Below are 6,830 nucleotides of genomic sequence, written 5' to 3'. Positions count from 1 at the left end.
GGTTATGGAAGATGCTCCTTTGTTTTCGTTGGGTTCGAGTCAAGGGGATGGTGAAGTGACGGAGATTCTGCTGGATCCAGTGCTCATATGGTGGACTGTCTTGACGAGGAGGCTGTAGCGTGTTGTTTTGTGCCTTGTAGAGTTGCTGTTTTTAAGGATTTTTGAGATCGAGGGGGTTAGCATGCATTGTTTTCGTATTTTGTGTTTGGTTTTTGTGATGTGTGTGATGTTGATTGTCTGTATGTATGTTTTGTAGATATCGTGAATGTAGCAACTGGTGCTGAGCGTTGTAGTCCTGGATTTTTACATCTCGATGAGTGCTTGGAAAGAGAAGTCGAGGAGGGTGGTCATAATTGTAGTTCCGACAAGGATAATTGGGCATGTGTTCAGTTTGATGCTTGGTGGTCCATGGAAGGTCTTGATGTGTCAGCTCCTATCGAGGAGCTGGATCTCAGGGTCTTTGCCGATATGTTGAGTATGTTTTTCCTTCAGGTTTGCAAGAAGAAAGGGTATGGTGGTCTGTATCCGCCAGTGATCCTGGTAGCGTTTTTCAAGTCTTTCAATTGGATTCTTCATAGGTTTCAGGATGGTTAAGTTGCTGCTACGGGTGTTCTAGAGGTTCCTTTTGACATTTACACAAATCCTTTGTTCGCTAAGGCTTGATCTTCATTGACAAGTGCGATGAACCGTTCTATTTGTGTAGATGGATTGCAACCGACAAAGAAGAGTGAGATTATGGGATTGAAAGATGAATTGTTGGTTCTAAGCGATGTTGACTTCATTGCTTTTCATCCCCGAGGTATTCAAAAACGCTTTGCGTTTTATTTGCTGCTTCGGTTTGCAGTGAGGGGCAGTTCTGAGCTTTATTGTGTTGAGCGTGGTCAGTTTCTGCGTGGGCGGGATGCTTTTGGAGAGTTTGTTCAGTAAGTAGTTTTATATTGTTTTTTTAAATGTTTGTGTGAGTATTGTGTGATTGGTTGTTTTGCTTATTTTTGTGTTTTGTGGTCTTTTGCAGATTTGAGGAGAGGCTGATGAAGAATGATGGAATGTCGCGCGTTATAAGGCTGAGCATCTTCATAGGCCATTTAAGAGCTATGATAAGGACTTTGTTTTCACCTATGATCAATTGATGTGCCATATGCCACCTATGGTAGATGGGGATACTAATCTGCTCTATGCTTTCTTGCAACCTATAGACAATCCTTGTACTATGGTGAGTTTTTTAAAATTGAGCATTGCTTTGTTTTTTGCATGTTTGTGTTTCTGTGGTCTGATGTTGTGTTGTGTTGTAGGTCTGGTGTAATAGGAACTGTGTCATGTATCAAGACTTTGAAGGGTTTGGTTTCTTCGATGGTGAATGCGGTGACTGGTGGTGAGAAGGGTAAATTCCTGAATAACAGTTTAAGGAGCACTGCGTTTAGTCATTTATCATTTGCCGGTATTCCAGCAGAGGTTGCTACAAAGTTTTCTGGGCATAGATGTGTGAGTTCATTTCAGAAGTATGAGGCAACTGATGATGTACATATGGTTACATAAGGCAAAGCAATTCTCAGAGGTGTGGAAGGAGGAGGAGATACTATTCCTCCTCCCCCTCCTTTATCCAAAGAAGGAGAGGTGATCGGGGGAGTGGTGGGATCCACAGAAATGGAAGGTGGAGGAGAATGAGATGGAGCAAAACTGGATGCAGGAGATGGAGCGCCTGGGGGTTGAGAAGGTGGTGGAGGAGATGAAACAAAAGTGGATGCAGAAAGAATACATGTTGCTTCGACATGTGTTCCTTTATAGCATAGTAGCTCTGCAGGCAGAAGGGAGAATTTCAAAGAAGAATCAATTTGCTTCCCGAATCCGGGGTAAATAATTATAAAGCCCTTACCTGCTCTTCGTAGTTACATGGATACGTAAGTAATCTTCATCAAATTGCCTCTCTCAGCTCTCTTAAGAGCTTCCGCTGAAGATTCACAAATCTCTCATCCCCTAGTTTGATATGGCACATTTTGCCAAAGAACTCACCAAACAAGAGATCTCACAAGAGTCTGCACAGTGTCGACTTGCCGGTTCCCCCAATTTCATCAAGGCCCGAGGTTGGCCAGAATTCAATCTCAACCGTGTGATCAAAGCTAATTCCTACACAGAATACTACCTCAAATATCCTACTGTAAAAATTGGCAGAAAAAATAACTAATCACCAAACGACACGCATACAATTCCATAAATTAACTAACTGATCGAACAAACTTTCACCGGACACGTAATCAAATACGAATAAAATTAACCAATCAAAAACTAACACATTCAAATCTAACAACCAATTGAAAAAAAAAATAAAATTATACTTGGATTATTAGTTTGTTATCTCCAACAATCGGCAACAATTATAGTCAAGACAAAAAATGATGGATACAACAAAATTAACCCTAACCAACATAAACTATCATCGCCTACATCTTCTCAAAATTGCGAACATCAGGAGAACGATCGTAGAAATGAAAAACATAGTCCTTGAAAGAGCCAGTAACACTCTAGCTGGAAGAACGTGCACTGCCACCAAACCGATTCATGTAGGACAACACTGAACTAACTCTTGCAAAAATTCATCATCTTTCTTCAAAGATTCACCAAAATTAGACTCCTCCTTGAAGTCCTTCACACCACCTCCAATAGGAATAGATCCACCAGAACCTCCATCAAATGAAACTGCAACAGCACCACCAACACCCCCTACAGCACCATAAATGCCATCGTCTCCTACAGCAACACGACCCGAACTGCCAGATGAAATAGGACTCGAATTGCCAGATGAAATAGGACGAGAGAACTCACAACCACCAGTAGAAAAAACTGAACCACCACAAACCAAACCTCCTTTAGACGCAACAAAAGCTCTACTAGACCAAAGAGAACCGATCAATAAACTAACCGAGCTGAGTGAGCCAAGAGAATCAACCTTGCAAAGAACCAAAGCAAACCCATAACCATCTCTAGCACTAGTAATAGATCCAATAGAACAAGACCTTGAACCAATCATACGAAGAGAACCAATAGAATCAACCCTACAAAGAATCGAAGAAACTCCAGAAATAGCTTCAGCACTAGTAACAGAAACAATTGCAGATAAAGCAGGAGATTGGATTCCCGCAACACCTTCCGTAGTAGAAATAGCTCCACCACCACCAAAAATTTTGGCAGTAGCAACAATTTCAACTCTAACAACAACAATACACTTCCCAAAACTAGAACCAACTTGAATAACATCCAGATATTCATTCCCAGAACAAGCGTCAACACTTGGATAAACTATAGCCAAAGGATGAGTTGCATCCAACTACCCCACACCAGAAACCACAGTAGAAATCAAAGCTGAAGAAGAACTAGAAGAAAAATGAACCTGATCATCCACCACCCCATAGCCCCAGAATAATTCGACATACAATCACTCAAAGCAAACTCATAAGTCCTCTGCTTTCCAAACTCATCATAAGGACGCTCAATCAAAATCTCACATGTAACCATCTCTATATCATCAGTTGCCTCATACTCTCGAGGGGTGTACTATTAAGAAACCCTAGGTATCACATGCGTTCTAGGGGGATTTTTTTTAAAAGTTGAACGAAAAAACCCCTCCTGTTATTGTAAATTTGTTAGATTTTTTTCAAAAGTTTTTTTAAAATACCCCTCCTTTTGAATGCACGTGGTATACTAAAATTTTGTGAGGTGAACCTCCCGAGCTCATACTTTTGAAACGAAATCACACATCTATGCCATAAAACTTTGTAGCAACCTCCGCAGGAATACCAACAAATGATAAATTACTAAACGCAGTTCTCTTTGATTCTCAGGGTATGGCACATAAGATCCGTGTTGTGTACAAAAGAGGGCTCTTTCTCATTGTCTTCTTGCCCTTGCATCCTCGTATCTTGTCACCCATCTTTTCATCACGTCATTATTAAGCACGTAATAGAGGTTTAGATTATTAAGCAACTCCATGTCCATTACTTTTCTCTATCCTTTCCCTTGAGGCACAATAGAGATCATCCTTAGGTCTTCATCATCTCTCCATAGTCGTGGAAAAGAGCTATCCACATCAACAAGAAACTCAAAAATATATACAAGTGACTCTTGATGTATCAACCAACCCTCGACCATGCTACCTTTGGGCCTTGCATTTCGCCTCATGAAACCCTTCAAGGTCTTCATGAAGCACTCGAGAAAGAACAACCATCGTGCATGTATAGTGCCGCATATAGCAATCTCATCCAAATGCACTATGAGATGTAGTTGGCTTGTGAGAATAGAACGTGGAAAGGTCTCCTCCACTAAAAAAACCACCTCCACTTACATAAATCAAGCATCCTCAAGCGTGGTGGGATCTATTTCCTTTGAGCTTACATACCTAGAAAGAAAAGATTGCACCATATTAGCAATCTGAAAACCTTTCATCATGCATTGATACACTTCACATTTTGTATAGTATGAAGTACCTCCTAATAAGAATTTAGTTTGTCAAAATTTAAACTTCTTATGATTGTGAATTTTAAATTCTTATTAGTTTTAAGTTACACATGAGCGATGGTTGATTAGTTGCTTCTACACTCACAAATTTTGAAGGAAAAAGAGATTATGCCAAGTCATATTTACTTGGAGCACCTTGTGCCAATCATGATATTTCAAGCCATATAATTTCTCTACACCTCTTTTCTTGCTCTTTGTGAAGCCCTCCTTCAAACACCATGCATCTAGTGAGAGTACGAATTGTAGTGATAGCCCGCTTCACCGCCACCATATCTAGCTTTGATATCTTCCATGGTGCACAGGGTAAAAAGACACACCCATTTGGCCTCTCTTGTGGCCAAGGTTCATGCATCCTCCGCATAGATCCTCCCTTATGCTCAAGGAATCTCATGTCCCATTCAAATGTTCCCAAATGGTAGACGCTACATTCTTGAAGATATGCATGGGATCAAGCAGGTGATTGATCTTGAGGTGGGACCAATATGGTAGCCGATAAAAGATGGACTATCTAAACAAAATATGGTGTTAGCATGTAATATTTATTTCCATTTAATATAGCACACAATAGTTACAAACCCTTATCGACTCATGCCACGTGGAGCAGGAGTCTTAAAAAGGTCTCAAATTCTCATCCAATCTCCTACAATGAGTGACTATGGGGGGACTTCATTCCAAGGGGCAACATATCTAGGATGATCAGGTGGGAGAAATTGATGGTGATTCTCATAGATGACCTTATTCAATGCATCTATTCGTGAAGCACCTAGTGAAGGACCACAAATAGGACATGCATGGTAACCCGAGTAGTGAGACCTAAATAATAGACACAATTGCATAAGCAAGGTGGGTTTAGGGTGCCACATTGATTGCCTACTCATAATTAAAAGTTCAATTCTTACTTGAACACTCGCCATAGACTGGGAAGTCATGCATCGTCCACATCAAAACTGCCTTGCAGTTGGTCTCGTTGTGACGAGGGAGGCGTAATGCACCTCGATACCTCTCCAAAGTATCTCCAACTCATCCATCAAAGGCTCCAGATAAACATCTGGGTTTTTGATTTTATGTTTCCCTGGAATTAGAAGGGATAACATAACATGTCCTTTCTTAATCATCATAGAGGGTGGAATATTATAATTCACCAATATCACTATCCATACACTGTAAGAGGTGCTTTTGAGACCAAATGGGTTCACACTGTCCATACCCAATCCAAGTCTCAAGCTCCAAGGTTCTTCCTTGAAGCTTGGCCATGTGTCTTCAATATGCTTCGATGCTAGAGTGTCTGCGGGAGATCTCCACTTGCCATAAGTTCATCGATGGGAGGCATTGCATGACATGAGCTCTGCAATGGATTTGCACTTGAAAATATGTTAGATGTGAGGGATTATGGGAAAATGTCACAGAGCATTACGAGGCACATCCAAAGTTTTGATGCTTGCTCTATATCTTGCCTCGCCACAAGTAGGACACTCTCTTGCCTCCTTAATATGTGGACCATGAAACAGAATGCAATCATTAATGCATGCATGGATACACTTGTAATCCAGCCCTCCAAGAGAGGTCACATGTTGCCTCGCCATATCCCTTTAGATCAGTAATTTATTCTCCCTTGGAAGAATTTTAGACAATAGCCTGCCCATGAAGCCCATAAATGAGAAAAAGTATTCGAGTAATTGATCCATTAGCATAATTCACAATGTTTGCAAAATAGAAATTAAATCTTGCTTGAGTAATGCATTCAAACTTGCATTTCTCCATCCATAAATGGTCTACAAGTTTACTAACTCAAGGGAGGCACATAGAATAGAGACTGTGCACCCATCAAACATTGGTGTGGATGCTGCAGTAAAAAGACCGTCCTGCTCCATGCTATCATCCCTACTTAAGGATTGATGGGCAAATAAATCTCGCACCACATCATCGAACACATCCTCCTCCTTGGCCTCATGAGGTAATGGTGGAGGGCTACTATCATCATCACTCCATGCATCCATAATTGTCCCTTTTGAATATCCCACCTCATATCATTGATGCTTCATCTCCTCACAAACGAGCATAGGGAAACATATGCAGGTGTGGCACTGCATCCTCTATCAAATTAGAAAAGGATCATATATCAAGCACATGAACACCCAAAGGTATCTCAATCAACCTCAATGCTTTAAAATCTCCAATGGCATGCGTGCTACCACCCTGTGCACCTTTTTTTCTTTGGGGTGTTTGTACATACAAAATTGCTATGTAGAGAATGCCATTTGCTATTGCTCAGGTCATGGAGAGATCAAATATGCCTACTTGCTACAGCTATCTACGACGAG

The sequence above is a fragment of the Dipteris shenzhenensis genome, chromosome 27 (assembly GCF_047967505.1).
Source record: "Dipteris shenzhenensis isolate YYH24624 ecotype China chromosome 27, Dip_SZ_1.0, whole genome shotgun sequence".
Lineage (NCBI taxonomy): Eukaryota > Viridiplantae > Streptophyta > Polypodiopsida > Gleicheniales > Dipteridaceae > Dipteris > Dipteris shenzhenensis.
This window is presented reverse-complemented; position numbering follows the sequence as displayed.